The following is a 19,940-nucleotide window of genomic DNA, read 5'->3' as shown; positions in this document are numbered from 1 at the left end:
TGGAACTGGGATTCCTGTGAGTGCATTCTGATGAAGATCATCAAAGGTAAGTGAATTTTTATAATGCTATTTCTGACTTCTGTTGACTCCAACATGGCGGGTATCTGTATGGCTTGTTTTGGTCTCTGAGCGCTGTACTTAGATTATTGCATGTTGTGCTTCTTCCGTAAAGCTTTTTTAAAATCTGACACAGCGGTTGCATTAAGGAGAAGTTTATCTATAATTCCATGCATAACACTTGTATCTTTTATCAATGTTTATTATGAGTATTTCTGTAAATTGATGTTGCTCTCTGCAAAATCACCAGATGTTTTGGAAGCAAAACATTACTGAACATAACGCGCCAATGTAAACTGAGATTTTTTTATATAAATATGAACTTTATCAAACAAAACATACATGTATTGTGTAACATGAAGTCCTATAAGTGTCATCTGATGAAGATCATCAAAGGTTAGTGATTCATTTTTTCTCTATTTCTGCTTTTTGTGACTCATCTCTTTGGCTGGGAAAATGGCTGTGTTTTTCTGTGACTAGGTGCTGACCTAACATAATCGCATGGTATGCTTTCGTCGTAAAGCCTTTTTGAAATCGGACACTGTGGTGGGATTAACAACAAGTTTATCTTTAAAATGGTGTATAATACTTGTATGTTTGAGGAATTTTAATTATGAGATTTCTGTTTGAATTTGCGCCCTGCATTTTCACTGGCTGTTGTCAAGTCGATCCCGTTAACGGGATCTCAGCTGTAAGAAGTGTTTAACCCTAATTACTCTAGGGTCCCCGTTGATAGTGGCAGACCCTGGCTGTTTCTCCACTCTCTGAGGTTGTCTCAGGGAAAGTTGGGATATGCAACAAAGAAAATACATTTCCAGTTCAAACATGCATAAAATACACACTTACACATGTGTGAAATAGGACAAATGTAAACACCCACCAAATTATTATGATTTGCATACACACATTCACTTTGATTGAGCCAAGGTATACAATTAGCTCCAAAAGTATTGGGACAGTGACACATTTTTTGTTGTTTGGCTGTGTACTCAAGCACTTTGGATTTGAAATCACATAATAACTAAAGCAGACTCTAATTTGAGGGTATTTTCATCCATCAAACCCGTGTGCATTCACGCCACATCGTGTCAATCATCCTAATTTACCCTGATTGGCTCATGAAAGGCCTAATCAGAGAAAATGTGTTTGAATGTGCAAGCAGCATCAATGTGTCTGTAGTGATTCTTGAATAAGTTTGAAATTATGGTCCTCTCCTCTATGGGTTCGGTGCGTTCGTACAATGCATGTAGCTCATTCGATCTTTGCCGTTCACTTCATGTGGTGTTGAAAGCTAATGAGAGAGAGAGCGCGCGATGCCCCCATCGTCGAAGGAGCAAGATATTCCCTCACCCCCTTCACGGGTGTCGCTTGCCGTCATTTACCACCGGGCACCGGCTCTTCCGGCATGTAGGAAACTGTTGCGCTAATAAAAGCAAACTGCGGGACCATAGAGGAGGAAAAGTGGGAGGCAACGGGAAAAGACGACAGGGGGGTGTATAGGCTACGAAACAGTCGGTCTCTCCTCTCTAGTCTACAAAAGCAAACTGACCATAAATCTAATTCCCTGTTGCGAGGGCGGGTGGAGAGAGAGAGAGACAGAGAGCGAGAGAGAGAGAGTATACGGGAAGGAAAAAGCAAATAGCAAAGCGATGCCAATTAGACCGGCAAAACCGGCCCGGAGCAGTGAAGAGCATAGCCACTAGACTACTTCTGCGTCGTTGGTTTCATAAGTCACAATTTCGAAGATATTATTTTCTCAGTTGGCTTCTTCAATGCTGGTGGCACGAATGGAATTTTCTTAACGTCACTGACGGCCACGGCAGTTGGACTGCATTTTAAATCTGTGTGCTGTGTCTCGCTCTCAGCGGATTGAACGGACGTTCCTTGAACCTGCTGAACCTGGAATAGGGGAATTTCAGCACCCTGGACAACGACTAGCAGTTGACGTAAACTGGTAAATACTCAAATGTTTTTTTTGCGTAATGTTTTTATCACAGTTCTAAGGGGAAAAGTACATTGTGAAATGTGAATGAGACCTGTCAAAACAGTAGCACAATTTGAATAAATTCGAGAAGGGTGACATATCCTTCACAAAGGCGATAATTGGGTTTAGGGGGAGTTAGGTCAGTAAGAGCATCATATCTCCAGAAGGATACAGAAGATGTGTGCTCTGTTTGAATATGGACGCTGCAGCAGCCCGCTTTCCTCTCAAGTTTCTTGGGCTAGGGGCAATTCCATGGTACCAGAATGACGCTAGTCTCTGTTTTATTTTCACTTTAAAAGTATGCCAAACAAAAAACGTTGATTGCAAAGTTAAACCATACAACTCTATGTACAATGGCTACTTGTAACAATTTCCAATTAACATTTTACTAGAAGAACAGTGCAGATGTAAAGTTAGGTAACAGAATGATAGTAAACTCTCCCTTAGTTTTTTATGTGACCACGTTTTCCAAAAGCTGTTAAGTATATACTCGGAATTAAGAGTCAAAGACGTCTGCAGAAAGAATGTGGTGTCAGCTATGACATCACACCTTGAGTTTGAAAAACATCTCTTTTGGTTATTGAACTACAGTAAGAGATGTGGATTAACACCCAGTAACATAATGATGGTAACATAATGATGGTAACAGAATGATGGTAACAGAATGATGGTAACATAATGATGGTAACATAATGATGGTAACAGAATGATGGTAACATAATGATGGTAACAGAATGATGGTAACAGAATGATGGTAACATAATGATGGGAACAGAATGATGGTAACATAATGATGGTAACAGAATGATGGTAACAGAATGATGGTAACAGAATGATGGTAACATAATGATGGTAACATAATGATGGTAACATAATGATGGTAACACAATGATGGTAACATAATGATGGTAACATAATGATGGTAACAGAATGATGGTAACATAATGATGGTAACAGAATGACCCTGATCTGTAACATACAGAAATGCATAATTATGCGTGGCATTCTCTTCATGGTGCGTGGCATTCTCTACAAAGGCAGAAAAATGTAATGTCCTCCTTTGCATGTTTGGGTATTATTCTACACACTGGTCATATCTGAATACCCTTACCGGCGTACTAAATAGTATGTGAAAAATGAAAATGATTCTGTCATAGTATGTGATTTTTAAAGAAAATAAAAGTACTCCGAATGCACAATTTCTGATTATCAGCTGTTGTCAGACACGTGAGTCGGAAAAGACGAGTAAAATCTAGTGCTGTTGATTAAACACCAAAGTCAGTATTCAGTTTAAGCGTTACCTATACCAGCGTATGTAATACACTAGTATGGATGTTCGGACACGGCCACTGGTTATTATTCTAATGAGCTGTGCCCTCAAACAAGACCAAATTGTGTTGGTCTGGACCGTACCAAATCTGTACCAATCATAGACATCTATGTTTCACAGGTTTGGACATCACAGTACAGCAGAGTAGACTACAATACAGTACAGCCAGTACGGCACAGCAGAGTAGAGTAGAATAGAGTTCAGTACATTACAGTACTGTAGAGTTCAGTACATTACAGTAGAATAGAGTTCAGTACATTACAGTAGAATAGAGTTCAGTACATTACAGTAGAATAGAGTTCAGTACATTACAGTAGAATAGAGTTCAGTACATTACAGTACTGTAGAGTTCAGTACATTACAGTAGAATAGAGTTCAGTACATTACAGTAGAATAGAGTTCAGTACATTACAGTAGAATAGAGTTCAGTACATTACAGTAGAATAGAGTTCAGTACATTACAGTAGAATAGAGTTCAGTACATTACAGTAGAATAGAGTTCAGTACATTACTGTAGAATAGAGTTCAGTACATTACAATAGAATAGAGTTCAGTACATTACAGTAGATTAGAATAGAGTTCAGTACATTACAGTACAGTAGAATAGAGTTCAGTACATTACAGTAGAATAGAATAGAGTTCAGTACATTACAGTACAGTAGAATAGAGTTCAGTACATTACAGTAGAATAGAGTTCAGTACATTACAGTAGAAAATAGTTCAGTACATTACAGTAGACTAGAATAGAGTTCAGTACATTACAGTAGAATATAATAGAGTTCAGTACATTACAGTAGAATATAATAGAGTTCAGTACATTACAGTAGAATAGAATAGAGTTCAGTACATTACAATACAGTAGAATAGAGTTCAGTACATTACAGTAGAATAGAATAGAGTTCAGTACATTACAGTAGAATAGAGTTCAGTACATTACAGTAGAATAGAATAGAGTTCAGTACATTACAGTAGAATAGAATAGAGTTCAGTACATTACAGTAGAATATAATAGAGTTCAGTACATTACAGTAGAATAGAATAGAGTTCAGTACATTACAGTAGAATAGAATAGAGTTCAGTACATTACAGTAGAATAGAGTTCAGTACATTACAGTACAGTAGAATAGAGTTCAGTACATTACAGTAGAATAGAATAGAGTTCAGTACATTACAGTACAGTAGAATAGAGTTCAGTACATTACAGTAGAATAGAGTTCAGTACATTACAGTAGACTAGAATAGAGTTCAGTACATTACAGTAGAATAGAATAGAGTTCAGTACATTACAGTAGAATAGAATAGAGTTCAGTACATTACAGTAGAATAGAGTTCAGTACATTACAGTAGAATAGAATAGAGTTCAGTACATTACAGTACGTACAGTAGAATAGAGTTCAGTACATTACAGTAGAATATAATAGAGTTCAGTACATTACAGTAGAATAGAATAGAGTTCAGTGCATTACAGTAGAATACAATAGAGTTCAGTACATTACAGTAGAATAGAATAGAGTTCAGTACATTACAGTAGAATATAGTTCAGTACATTACAGTAGAATAGAGTTCAGTACATTACAGTAGAATAGAGTTCAGTACATTACAGTAGAATAGAATAGAGTTTAGTACATTACAGGTCATTACAGTAGAATAGAGTTCAGTACATTACAGTACAGTATAATAGAGTTCAGTACATTACAGTAGAATTGAGTTCGGTACATTACAGTACAGTAGAGTAGAGTTCAGTACATTACAGTACAGTACAGTACAGTACAGTAGAGTTCAGTACATTACAGTAGAATAGAGTTCAGTACATTACAGTACAGTAGAGTAGAGTTCAGTACAGTAGAATAGAGTTCATTACATTACAGTACAGTAGAGTAGAGTAGAATAGAGTTCAGTGCAGTAAAGTTCAGTACAGTAAAGTTCAGTACAGTAAAGTTCAGTACAGTAGAGTTCAGTACATTACAGTAGAATAGAGTTCAGTACATTACAGTACAGTAGAGTAGAATATAGTTCAGTACATTACAATACAGTAGAGTAGAGTAGAATAGAGTTCAGTGCAGTAAAGTAGAGTTCAGTACATTACAGTAGAATAGAGTTTAGTACATTACAGTACAGTACAGGACAGTAGATTTCAGTACATTACAGTAGAATAGAGTTCAGTACATTACAGTAGAATAGAGTTCAGTACATTACAGTACAGTACAGTAGAGTAGAGTTCAGTACATTACAGTAGAATAGAGTTCAGTACATTACAGTACAGTAGAGTAGAGTTCAGTACAGTAGAATAGAGTTCATTACATTACAGTACAGTACAGTACAGTAGAGTTCAGTACATTACAGTACAGTAGAGTAGAGTTCAGTACAGTAGAATAGAGTTCAGTACATTACAGTACAGTAGAGTAGAGTAGAATAGAGTTCAGTGCAGTAAAGTTCAGTACAGTAAAGTTCAGTACAGTAAAGTTCAGTACAGTAGAGTTCAGTACAGTAAAGTTCAGTACAGTAGAGTTCAGTACATTACAGTAGAATAGAGTTCAGTACATTACAGTACAGTAGAGTAGAATATAGTTCAGTACATTACAATACAGTAGAGTAGAGTAGAATAGAGTTCAGTGCAGTAAAGTTCAGTACAGTAAAGTTCAGTACAGTAAAGTTCAGTACAGTAGAGTTCAGTAGAGTAGAGTTCAGTACAGTAGAGTTCAGCACAGTAGAGTTCAGTACAGTAGAGTTCAGTAGAGTAGAGAACAGCACAGTAGAGTTCAGTAGAGTAGAGAACAGTACACTAGAGTACAGCACAGTAGAGTTCAGTAGAGTAGAGAACAGTACACTAGAGTACAGCACAGTAGAGTTCAGTAGAGTAGAGAACAGTACACTAGAGTACAGCACAGCACAGTAGAGTAGAGAACAGTACACTAGAGTACAGCACAGTAGAGTTCAGTAGAGTAGAGAACAGTACACTAGAGTACAGCACAGTAGAGTTCAGTAGAGTAGAGAACAGTACACTAGAGTACAGCACAGCACAGTAGAGTTCAGTAGAGTAGAGAACAGTACACTAGAGTACAGCACAGCACAGTAGAGTAGAGGACAGTACACTAGAGTACAGCACAGTAGAGTTCAGTAGAGTAGAGAACAGTACACTAGAGTACAGCACAGTAGAGTTCAGTAGAGTAGAGAACAGTACACTAGAGTACAGCACAGTAGAGTTCAGTAGAGTAGAGAACAGTACACTAGAGTACAGCACAGTAGAGTTCAGTAGAGTAGAGAACAGTACACTAGAGTACAGCACAGCACAGTAGAGTTCAGTAGAGTAGAGAACAGTACACTAGAGTACAGCACAGCACAGTAGAGTAGAGAACAGTACACTAGAGTACAGCACAGCACAGTAGAGTACAGTAGAGTAGAGTTCAGTACACTAGAGTACAGCACAGTAGAGTTCAGTAGAGTAGAGAACAGTACACTAGAGTACAGCACAGTAGAGTTCAGTAGAGTAGAGAACAGTACACTAGAGTACAGCACAGTAGAGTTCAGTAGAGTAGAGAACAGTACACTAGAGTACAGCACAGTAGAGTTCAGTAGAGTAGAGAACAGTACACTAGAGTACAGCACAGCACAGTAGAGTACAGTACACTAGAGTACAGCACAGTAGAGTTCAGTAGAGTAGAGAACAGTACACTAGAGTACAGCACAGTAGAGTTCAGTAGAGTAGAGAACAGTACACTAGAGTACAGCACAGTAGAGTAGAGAACAGTACACTAGAGTACAGCACAGTAGAGTTCAGTAGAGTAGAGAACAGTACACTAGAGTACAGCACAGTAGAGTTCAGTAGAGTAGAGAACAGCACACTAGAGGACAGCACAGCACAGTAGAGTAGAGAACAGTACACTAGAGTACAGCACAGCACAGTAGAGTTCAGTAGAGTAGAGAACAGTACACTAGAGTACAGCACAGTAGAGTTCAGTAGAGTAGAGAACAGTACACTAGAGTACAGCACACTAGAGTTCAGTAGAGTAGAGAACAGTACACTAGAGTACAGCACAGTAGAGTTCAGTAGAGTAGAGAACAGTACACTAGAGGACAGCACAGTAGAGTTCAGTAGAGTAGAGAACAGTACACTAGAGTACAGCACAGCACAGTAGAGTTCAGTAGAGTAGAGAACAGTACACTAGAGTACAGCACACTAGAGTTCAGTAGAGTAGAGAACAGTACACTAGAGTACAGCACAGTAGAGTTCAGTAGAGTAGAGAACAGTACACTAGAGTACAGCACAGCACAGTAGAGTAGAGAACAGTACACTAGAGTACAGCACAGTAGAGTTCAGTAGAGTAGAGAACAGTACACTAGAGTACAGCACAGTAGAGTTCAGTAGAGTAGAGAACAGTACACTAGAGTACAGTACAGTAGAGTTCAGTAGAGTAGAGAACAGTACACTAGAGTACAGTACAGTAGAGTACAGTAGAGTAGAGAACAGTACACTAGAGTACAGCACAGCACAGTAGAGTAGAGGACAGTACACTAGAGTACAGCACAGTAGAGTTCAGTAGAGTAGAGAACAGTACACTAGAGTACAGCACAGTAGAGTTCAGTGGAATAGAGAACAGTACACTAGAGTACAGCACAGTAGAGTTCAGTAGAGTAGAGAACAGTACACTAGAGTACAGCACAGTAGAGTAGAGTAGAGTAAAGTTCAGTACAGTAGAGTACAGTACAGTAGAGTACAGTAAAGTTCAGTACAGTAGAGTACAGTGCAGTACAGTAGAGTTCAGTAAAGTTCAGCACAGTAGAGTAGAGTACAGTACAGTAGAGTTCAGTACAGTAGAGTTCAGTACAGTAGAGTACAGTGCAGTAGAGTTCAGTACAGTACAGTGCAGTAGAGTTCAGTACAGTACAATACAATACAGTGCAGTAGAGTTCAGTACAGTACAGAAGAGTAGAGTTCAGTACAGTAGAGTATAGTACAGTAGAGTAAAGTGCAGTACAGTAAATTATACTAATGTATTATACTCTACTGTACTTTACTATGGTGTCCAAACCTGTGAAACAGACATCTATGATTGGTTCAGATTTGGACTGACTAAATTTCAACTACTTTTCAATGTCCATGGACCTCCGGTGTTGGGTGAGAGGTCTGTTTACAGTAAATGGAAAGAGAGGGAGCTCATGGGTAGGTGTCAGTAAGAGCTGGAAGAGGTGACATTAACTGCTGAGAGAGAAGAAAGACAGGGAGAGAGAGAGAGGGATGGGTTGGCAAAACTGTTTTCACTCTTGCTTTGACCACCAGACAACAGAAAGATAAAGAAATCAGTCCTGAGCTGAACATAACAGTATGCCAGTGGAAGGTAGGACAGTAGCCGATGACCCTATGAGCTGAACATAACAGTATGTCAGTGGAAGGTAGGACAGTAGCCGATGACCCTATGAGCTGAACATAACAGTATGCCAGTGGAAGGTAGGACAGTAACCGATGACCCTATGAGCTGAACATAACAGTATGTCAGTGGAAGGTAGGACAGTAGCCGATGACCCTATGAGCTGAACATAACAGTATGCCAGTGGAAGGTAGGACAGTAGCCGATGACCCAACTGTGGTTTGTGACTATTATGATTTTCCATTGTTGCCAATTCAGTTCGAGTCATTCTGTTACAGATTTTTTGGTCATTCTGTTGCCGATTTAGTAATGAAATTGTTTTATTATTAAAAACGCTAAACTAATTGGTTGGTCTACCATTACTTGTTACTTCTGTGAACTTTCATTATCCTTGCTCCTGTTAGGGTTCGTTCCTTACGTCCTTCTTTGTCAATCATTGGTTCATTGGTGAAATTAGCATTATGACAATATCTTGAATTAAATCATTCAAAAACCTTTATTAATGCAATTGCAGACAGAAGTTGACAAACAGGAACATAGCACGCATGTTTCTGAGTAAGTTCTGCATCAAACAAAAGGTCTCCAGTGGTTTTATTAAACCGAAGTCCCACCTTAGTGATGTCACTGACTAGTCATTACCTTTTTACTCCTGAGACCAAAACCCTATATAAACAATGGCTTTTAGTGGTATCTTAAACTTAGCAGTAAACGTCCAATCCCCAAAGCTGATTTATTGTGGAATGTCTAACTAGTCTCTTATCTCCCACACTCCCCTGCAGAGTTCTGTCTCAGTCAGTCTTACACACACACACACACAAACACACACACACACACACACACACGACAGAGAGAGAAAGAAAACAACCGTGGAACAATTCTAAAACTATATAATGAATATATATTGTTAATCTATAGTCTAGGACCCTTTAAATGTAAGGAGGTCTTATAACCCCTCCCCTTCTATTAATACAACATAAGCATAATCAATTATTCTATTACATCAAACATTTGTACAGCCCAAAATCATGACCGCTAGATGAATCCTGACACTCCTCATGAGGGAAAGAAATTACAAAATAACTGAAAGATATGTGAGTTTTTGGTAACAGAATGACAAGACACTAGACAGTATTTCTTAAACTTACAGAAGTCAAAACTAAGTATATGTGTTGATAGTAGTTGGCAGGGGTGTTTACGTCAACATTATTGTGTTTTGATGTATTTTTAATACCTTTCCAAAAATGTCCGGTAGAAGTTTTCTAAGACCCGTTTTCCATCTGTTCGACCAGAAATCAAAACCTTTGAATTTTTGGGATTAAATATATTTGTTTATGTATATATGCCTTTATTTCTCAAAAATATAGACTCTTAGATTTTTCCATGGAAATGCCCCTAGGCTACATGACATTAGACGTCCATCCAGGTAAGCAGGAAGTCAGGAGATTACTTCAAAACCAGCCACTAGGGGCAATGGTGAGCACTATTACCATAGACATTCCAATAATAAACTACATTCATCAATCTGACTCTATTATTATGTGAATAAATGCAACAGGCCATGTGCGTCTCTAGAGGAATCTAGTCAAGGTAGCAAATCATTGCATCACGACTCAGTATGTGGTCGACTTTTTTTTCAGTCGACTTTTGTGGTGGGTAATTCTGTCACGATCGTCTTGAGGATAATGAGTGGACCAAGGCGCAGCGTGTGAAAAATACATCTTCTTTTATTGGAAGACAAAAAACGAACAAAAACAAAACAACAAACGTGAAGCTATAAAAGACTAAGTGCACACATGCAACATAGAACATAGACAATTACCCACAATCACTTAAAGCCTATGGCTGCCTTAAATATGGCTCCCAATCAGAGACAACAATAAACAGCTGTCTCTGATTGAGAACCAAACCAGGCAACCATAGACTTTCCTACACCTCTACACTGAACACAACCCCATACACTCTACAAAACCCCCTAAACAATACACACACCCTAAACTAGACAAAACACACAAACATCCCCCATGTCACACCCTGACCTAACTAAACTAATAAAGAAAATCAATATAACAAAGGCCAGGGTGTGACAGGTCAAGTAGACCCATGTTGCAGCATTCATTTATTGGGTCAAGTAGACCCATGTTGGAGCATTCATTTATTGGGTTAAGTAGACCCATGTTGGAGCATTCATTTATTGGGTCAAGTAGACCCATGTTCTAGCATTCATTTATTGGGTCAAGTAGACCCATGTTGGAGCATTCATTTATTGGGTCAAGTAGACCCATGTTGGAGCATTCATTTATTGGGTCAAGTAGACTGGGGATGTCAAGATGGAACCCAAGCATGTACTATGTATAATATAGTATCTTAGTGTATTAATAATATAATATAGTATTAGTGTTATAATATTTACCAATAGACGTTCCAAATTCTGAACGTATGGTCAATCAAATAATTTTCTGTAAAACGAGGTATGCATTTACTCAATTCAACCAATAGGGTTGATTAGTCATGAAATAATGAACACTCAAACAATTAGAGTGTACAGAGCACACAGAGTGAATGAGTAGGAACTACATGAGACGTGGTTACACCTGTCTTCAGTTCAGAATGAACTCTAGGAGATCTAAAGACCATGTGTCTGATACACACAGGAGCTTGGTAGCAAGTTCTCTAGTTCTCTAGTATGAGTAAATTCACTGCCCTTTTAACCTAATTCAAGCGAAAACTCGCCCCCAACCCGAATTCAAATGTCTTTCCACTTTGCTAGTGAAATGAAAAGGCAGGAACAACACACACAGATTCTAATCTAATCAACTCAGTTTGAATGTTATGACCGGACGACAGGAATGTGCCTGATAACCAGTCAACCCAAAATGCAACTTCAACCCAGTCACTTTAAAAAACATCAACCAGAAAGCATACAATGCAATAAGACATATCAAAATTCACAGCTCTTTATAAACTCTTGAGAAAAAAATCGAAAACTACAGTTTCATTCACAAAATAACATTAATTTAGTCGAGTCAAGTTTCATCAGTCTTCACACCTCACACCTTCACACCTTCACACCAATGGTGACTATGCTCCCAGGGTTCTATGGGAATGCCCCGTCCTGGAAAAGCAACATATAAGGTGTGTTTGACCCTTGTGACAGCCCACAGATGGTCAGCCATCCAAACAATATCATAAATCGTGATTAAGTCATCAAACTATAATGCCAGCCAGTCGCCAGTCGCGAGTGTCACCTTCTCTAATTTTTCCACTACACCATTGAGAGCATCTTGACTGGCTGCATCACAGCTTGGTATGACAACTGCTTGGCATCCGACAGCAAGGTGCTACAGAGGATATTGCGTACGGCCCTGTACATCACTGGGGCTGAGCTCCCTGCCATCCAGGACCTCTGTACCAGGTGGTGTGAAAGAAAGGCCCGGAATATTATTAAAGACTCCAGCAATCCAAGTCATAGACTGTTCTCTCTGCTACCACACAGCAACCGGTACCGATGCATCAAGTATGGAACCAACAGGACTCTTCTACCCCCAAGCCATGAGCCTGCCATAAATAGTTAAACAAATAGTTACCCAAACTATCTGCATTGACCATTTTTGCACTAACTCTTTTGAATTATCACATACACTGCTGCTACTGTTTATTATTTATCCTGTTCCACTGTCCTCCCTTCCTCTGTCCTCCCTTCCTCCATCCTCCCTTCCTCCGTCCTCCCTTCCTCTATCCACCCTTCCACTATCCTCCCTTCCACCATCCTCCCTTCCACTATCCTCCCTTCCACTATCCTCCTTTCCTCTGTCCTCCCTTCCTCTGTCCTCCCTTCCTCTGTCCTCCATTCCTCTGTCCTCTTCCTCTGTCCTCCCTTCCTCTGTCCTCCGTCCTCCCTTCCTCTGTCCTCCCTTCCTCTAAGGATATTTTTCCCATTCTGGAGCGAGTGCGTATATGAAGTGACTATGTTGAGCGTAAAAGTGATAATTTGAAACAAGTCCTATAAACTAGATTCAGAGTTATTTGGCAACTTTAGTTGTGAATAATACAAACCTTAGAATGTCTTAGAAATCAAAAACATACAGTTGAAGTCGGAAGTTTACATACACTTAGGTTGGAGTCGTTTAAAACTAGTTTTTCAACCAAATTTCTTGTTAACAAACTATAGTTTTTGGCAAGTTGGTTAGGACATCTACTTTGTACATGACACAAGTCATTTTTCCAACAATTGTTTGCAGACAGATTATTTCACTTATAATTCACTGTATCACAATTCCAGTGGGTCAGAAGATTACATACACTAAGTTGACTGTGCCTTTAAACAGCATGGAAAATTCCAGAAAACGATGTCATGGCTTTAGAAGCTTCTTATAGACTAATTGACATAATTTGAGTCAATTGGAAGTGTACATGTGGATGTATTTCAAGGCCTACCTTCAAACTCACTGCCTCTTTGCTTGACATCACGGGAAAATCATCATTGGGAACAATTTCCAAATGCCTGAAGGTGCCACGTTCATCTGAACAAACAATAGTACGCAAGTATAAACACCATGGGACCATGCAGTCGTCATACCACTCTGGAAGGAGACGCGTTCTGTCTCCTAGAGATGATCGTACTTTGGTGCGAAAAGTGCAAATCAATCCCAGAACAACAGCAAAGGACCTTGTGAAGATGCTGGAGGAAACAGGTACAAAAGTATCTATACCCACAGTAAAACGAGTCCTATATCGACATAGCAAGGAAGAAGCCATTGCTCCAAAACCGCCATAAAAAAGCCAGACTACGAGTTGCAACTGCACATGGGGACAAAGATCGTACTTTTCGGAGAAATGTCATCTGATCTGATGAAACAAAAGTAGACCTGTTTGGCCATAATGACCATCGTTATGTTTGGAGGAAAAAGGGGGATGCTTGCAAGCCAAAGAACACCTTCCCAACCGTAAAGCACAGGGGTGGCAGCATCATGTTGTGGGGGTGCTTTGCTGCAGGAGGGACTGGTGCACTTCACAAAATTGATGGCATCATAAGGAAGTAAAATTATGTGGATATATTGAAGCAACATCTCAAGACATCAGTCAGGAAGTTAAAGCTTGGTCGCAAATGGGTCTTCCAAATGGACAATGACCCCAAGCATACTTCCAAAGTTGTGGCAAAATGGCTTAAGGACAACAAAGTCAAGATATTGGAGTGGCCATCACAAAGCCCTGACCTCAATCCAATAGAACATTTGTGGGCAGAACTAAAAAAGGGTGTGCGAGCAAGGAGGCCTACAAACCTGGCTCCGTTACATCAGCTCTGTCAGGAGGAATGGGCCAAAATTCACCCAACTTATTGTGGGAAGCTTGTGGAAGGCTACCCAAAATGTTTGATCCAAGTTAAACAATTTAAAGCCAATGCTACCAAATACTAATTGAGTGTATGTAAACTTCTGACCCACTGGGAATGTGATGAAATAAATAAAAGCTAAAATAAATCATTCTCTCCACTATTATTCTGACATTTCACATTCTTTAAAGAAAGTGGTGATCCTAACTGACCTAAGACAGGGAATTTTTACTAGGATTATATGTCAGGAATTGTGGAAAAACTGAGTTTAAATGTATTTGGCAAAGGTGTATTTAAACTTCCGACTTCAACTGTATATGGGCTGCATGATGGGAATTTAGACTATTGATGATATGAGAAAGTCGCAAAAAAAAAGCTTGTGCTCTGTTCCTTGCCTCAGGCTGCACAGCTGTTCTCTCATCAAGTGATCATATTTTCACCCATCAGACTACTCTTAATTTAATCTTGTTTTTACTAATTTGTCAAATTACCTTCGATTTAGAATAGCTCATTATCAAGTGGGCAGGAACAGGGTTCAGAAGCAAAAATACATTTCATCTGTATGCACTTGAGTAGCGAATGGAGGCCACTTTCGTTTTTTCAACCATGCCAGGAAGGCTACTCCGGTAAATCACTACTCACTTCAACCCCTTTTTGAGGAGCACGACAGGTGACATACCTCCAAACTCTGTATGCCATGGGCTCTCCAACCCTGTTCCTGCAGCTACCCAGTGCTTCATTTGGGAAACCAAGTGAAATCCGTTCAAGAAAATCGATAGTAACATGTTTTCACAACGAAACATATTTCATTAAACTGTTTGGCTGCCCCTCTCTTTGTGCGCTCGAAAAAGGTAAGAAGGAGAGAGAGAAGGAGATGGAAACGCACAGTGGTGAGATATTCTGGAGCTAAAAGTAATGTGTCAGCCAAATAGAAGGGGAAAAAACGATTACTAGGCTATTCAAAATCTAATACAAATTCACTATAATTGTAGGCTAACTCTGTAAGCTGCCCTGCACAATCAATGAACCAACAGCATCGCCTTGGCCTATATGTTCTTTCCCGGACTCATGTATAGAACATTTCTGAGCACAGCATAAGATATCGAGTATATCCAGAATGGATGATAATACAGTCCACACAAAGGCGATTACTAGAATTTGTTTCATTTTGAAGTATAGGCTAGACCGATTATGTACCAAAGACATTGTCAACCTGTTTTTTTTTGTTATGTTTTTCTGCTGTGTGTAATATGCGGTAGGCTATGTATTGTATAATTGAACAATCATTATTTCATTTCAGGGTTTTGTTTCGGGCTTGGGCTCATATGCCTATGTGTATGCATCAGCTTTATGTGTATGGGTGTTTTGAATGAACCGTAGAAAGCACTGTCCATTTCATTGTGTTAGGCTGTGAAACAACATCCACAACAACCATGTTTTCCACTCAGTTTTTACCTGTTGTTGAACTTCTCTCTTCACATTGATCACAGTGAGGTGAGATTTAAAAACTCAATACTGTTTTGATAATAAGTGTTTGATATGATTTTCTATTGCATTTGCATGGACGCCAGAGTGGTAATACAGCCCTGAGGGACAATAGAGCCCTGAGTACCAGGTCATTATGACCTGATGGTCATTAGTGAGGGTACTACCAAAGCATGTCCATAGTGTGTAAAAGGAGAACCTCTCTACTAAGTATGCACCTATTCAGATGAGAGGAACTGTTTCAGATGCAGCTTCTGATAGGCCTTTTGCTGTTTTACATTTTGCATAATAGTGAATATTCAAATAAATCTCCTTCCTAATGAAGCCATAGCAACAAAGACATTTTCCTTCACACTGTGTGAGTAAAAATTGTGTTAGTTGTTAAGTAGGGGTGCAGTCACAGACAGACATGAGGAGGAATAACTAACAGAAATAACACTATTCCAGAAGACTACACTCTGGCGTCCTTGATGCCTGAAACCAGTCACAGCCCCGAAGTAGGAGTTGTGGGTTATGAAGCCTGTGGTGCTATTTTCTGTAAATGCTTAGTTCTCTTTACTCAGGGGCGCAACTTTGGTTTTAGAAGTGGAGGGGACATCCTTTTCTTTTAAATATAATATATATATACACTCCAAACAGCCTACTCGACAGCTCGGAGGCGTCCGCATGGTCCTAAAGCACACCATTTCCTCGTTTTGTGTCACAATTCAATGATAAAATTGTGGGGGTCAAAAATGCAATTTCAGAATGTGGGGGGGACATGTTGAAAGTTGCACCCCTGTCTTTACTATGTGAACCAACAACAAGTCAATATGTCATGCTGAATTGATTGGAGAGTTTTTGGGCCTGGGTTTCTGAATTTGAATAGCCTCCTCACAGACACAGCTACCTCTTATTTATTCTTAACTGTTTTTTGTCAACTAGTAAATGTACAGCATATGTGTGTGTGTGTGTGTGTGTGTGTGTGTGTGTGTGTGTGTGTGTGTGTGTGTGTGTGTGTGTGTGTGTGTGTGTGTGTGTGTGTGTGTGCGTGCGCGTGTGCCTGTGCCCGTGCGCGTGCGTGCGTGTGCATGTGTGTTTGGTTTTGCTATCCTTGTGAGTACCAGTGGGAACATTGTGCTGCTCCCCATAAGGAAGAAGGCTATTTTAGGCTTAGGGATTAGGTTTAAGGTTCAGGTTACAATTAAATCAAATCTGATCAAATCTCATTTTATTAGTCACATGCACCAAATACAACCGGTTCAGACCTTACAGGGAAATGCTTACTTACGAGCCCCTAACCAACAATGCAGTAAAAAAAATACAGATAAGAATAAGAGATAAAAGTAACAAGTAATTAAAGAGCAGCAGTGAAATAACAATTGTAAGACTATGTACAGGGGGTACTGATACAGAGTCAATGTGCGGGGGTACCAGTTATTTGAGGTAGTATTAAAGTGACTATGTATAGATGACAACAGAGAGTAGCAGTGGTGTAGAAGGTGGGTGAGGGGAGGCACTGCAAATAGTCTGGGTAGCCATTTGACTAGTACACTTCCTGATAATACATCTGGCTCTGCGGCCTTTAGAATGTCGACCTGCTTAAAGGTCTTACTCACATTGGCTGCGGAGAGCGTGATCACACAGTCTTCCGGGAACAGCTGGTGCTCTCATGCATGTTTCAGTGTTATTTACCTCGAAGCGAGCAAAGAAGTAGTTTAGCTCATCTGATAGGCTCGTGTCACAGCTCTCGGCTGTGCTTCCCCTTGTAGCCTGTAATGGTTTGCAAGCCCTGCCACATCTGAAGAGCATCAGAGCAAGTGTAGTACGATTTGATCTTAGTCCTGTATTGATGCTTTGCCTGTTTGATGGTTCATCGGAGGGCATAGCAGGATTTCTTATAAGCTTCCGGGTTAGAGTCTCGCTCCTTGAAAGCGGCAGCTCTAGCCTTTAGCTCAGTGCGGATGCTGCCTGTAATCCATGGCTTCTGGTTGGGGTATGTACGAACAGTCACTGTGGGGACGACGTCATCGATGCACTTATTGATGAAGCCAATGACGGATGTGGTGTACTCCTCAATGTCATTCGGAGGAATCCTGGAACATATTCCAGTCTGTGCTAGCAAAACAGTCCTGTAGCTTAGCATCTGCTTCATCTGACCACTTTTGTATTGATCTTGTCACTGGTACTTCCTGCTTTAATTTTAGCTTGTAATCAGGAATCAGGAGGATAGAATTATGGTCAGATTTGCCAAATGGAAGGCAAGGGAGAGCTTTGTACGTGTTTCTGTGTGTGGAGTAAAGGTGGTCCAGAGTTATTTTTCCTCTGGTTGCACATTTAACATGCTGATAGAAATTTGGTAAAACGGATTTAAGTTTCCCTGCATTAAAGTCCCCGGCTACTAGGAGCGCCACCTCTGGTTGAGCGTTTTCTTGTTTGCTTATGGCAGAATACAGCTCATTCAAATGTCTTAGTGCCAGTCTCTGACTGTGGTGGTATGTAAACAGCTACAAAGAATACAGATGAAAACTCTCTCGGTAGGTAGTGTGATCTACAGCTTATCATGAGAAACTCTACCTCAGGCGAGCAATAGCTCGAGACTTCCTTAGATATCATGCACCAGCTGCTGTTTACAAAAATACATAGATTGCCGCCCCTTGTGTTACCAGACGCCGCTGTTCTATCCTGCCGGTACATCGTATAACCAGCCAGCTGTATGTTGATGTTGTCATCGTTCAGCCACAACTCCGTGAAGCATAAGATGTTACAGTTTTTAATGTCCCGTTGGAAGTTTAATCTTTGGATTGTATTGTACAAAGATTGCACGTTTGCTAGCAGAATGGAGATAAGTGGGGATTTATTTGATCGCAAATTCTCAGAAGGCAGCCGGACCTTTCGGCCCCTCTTTCTCCGCCTCCTCTTCACTCAGATCACGGGGAAGCAGCGTGTCCTTTGCGCTGGGCTCATCAGAGTTGTGTAGGAAAAAGAGGATTCTGCTAGTCCGTGGTGAGTAATCACAGTCCTGATGTCGAGAAGTTATTTTTGGTCATAAGAGACGATAGCGGCAACATTATGTACAAAATAAGTAAAAAAATAAGTTGCAAATAAGCAAACAAAATAATATAATCGACTGGGGGCACGTCTGTCATCTTAATGTCAGGGGTTAAGGTTAGATTTAAGATTAGGGTTAGGCTATGGGAAAATAGAATGTTGAAGGGAATACATTTTTTGGTCACCCACAAGGATGTGTGTGTGTGTGTGTGTGTGTGTGTATGTGTGTGTGTGTGTGTGTGTGTGTGTGTGTGGTGTGTGTGTTTGTGTGTGTGTGTGTGTGTGTGTGTGTGTGTGTGTGTGTGTGTGTGTGTGTGTGTGTGTGTGTGGTGTGTGTGTGTGTGTGTGTGTGTGTGTGTGTGTGTGTGTGTGTGTGTGTGTGTGTGTGTGTGTGTGTGTGTGTGTGTGTGTGTCTTTGCATTCTTTCAGTAGTGCAGTGAGGAGAGGAGCGGTGCTGTCTCAAGTGACACAGCCTGTTATACACATCTCATCTCACAAACAGGAACCCAATATGACTAGCTGATAACTTGCTAAGTGTGTTCACTGGGGTTTCTCCATAATCTAGATTGCAGTCCAGTGCATTTTCATGAGCGTGCATGCTAACTGTACCGTGCCCCGAATCACATTTATGAGTCTCTTTAAATTCAAGGCCAGCTACAGTAGACTGATGTCATTAAATCTAACACTGCTATAAATACATAGCAGGTCATTCTGAACATGCAGAAAGCCGACTGATGTAGACAGACACACACACACATCACAGACACACACAATCACACAAACACAACCACACACAGAGTCACACACACACAGGCATGCATGCACACACAAACACCCACACCCACATACACAGAATTTATACACACATAAACACACACACACACACACACACTGAATTTATACACACATAAACACACACACACACAAACCCCTCAAACCTCCCCCTTTCCTCACCTGTAGTCAATTGTGGTGAATTTGAATGATCAGCCCAAGCCAATTTCAGTGGCGCTAGATGTGTCTATCTGAGAGAGTGTTAGCCTGCAATGAGCCTCACCAATAAGGGATGTGTGTTCAGAATACAGAACGTGCTAACTCACTCCGTTGTGCACTTTGAATGTCAGCCTTTTCCACAGTACAGAAAGAGAGCTGCATGGGTGGATGTATACTGGAGCACTGTGCTGGGCTGTTGTCTACTTTCTAATCCTGGGCAATGCTGTGCTGAGCTGGGCTGTGCTGTGAGGGCTATGCTGTGAGGGCTATGCTGTGCTGTGAGGGCTATGCTGTGAGGGCTATGCTGTGCTGTGCTGGGCTATGCTGTGAGGGCTATGCTGTGCTGTACTGGGCTATGCTGTGAGGGCT

General features: G+C 40.3%; 1 protein-coding gene across 1 annotated transcript in view; it reads left to right on the top strand.

The window, feature by feature from the left end:
- The first annotated feature begins 1,315 nt into the window (after positions 1-1,315).
- LOC129825458 (transmembrane protein 121-like) overlaps positions 1,316-19,940 on the top strand; it is an 81,372-nt gene continuing 62,747 nt past the window's right edge. The window contains exon 1 of the mRNA XM_055885569.1: positions 1,316-2,011. The gene's annotated coding sequence lies outside the window, so the exon portion shown is untranslated. The remainder of the gene's footprint in view (positions 2,012-19,940) is intronic.

This window comes from Salvelinus fontinalis, chromosome 27, assembly GCF_029448725.1.
Source record: "Salvelinus fontinalis isolate EN_2023a chromosome 27, ASM2944872v1, whole genome shotgun sequence".
Taxonomy (NCBI): Eukaryota; Metazoa; Chordata; class Actinopteri; order Salmoniformes; family Salmonidae; genus Salvelinus; species Salvelinus fontinalis.
This window is presented reverse-complemented; position numbering and strand designations above follow the sequence as displayed.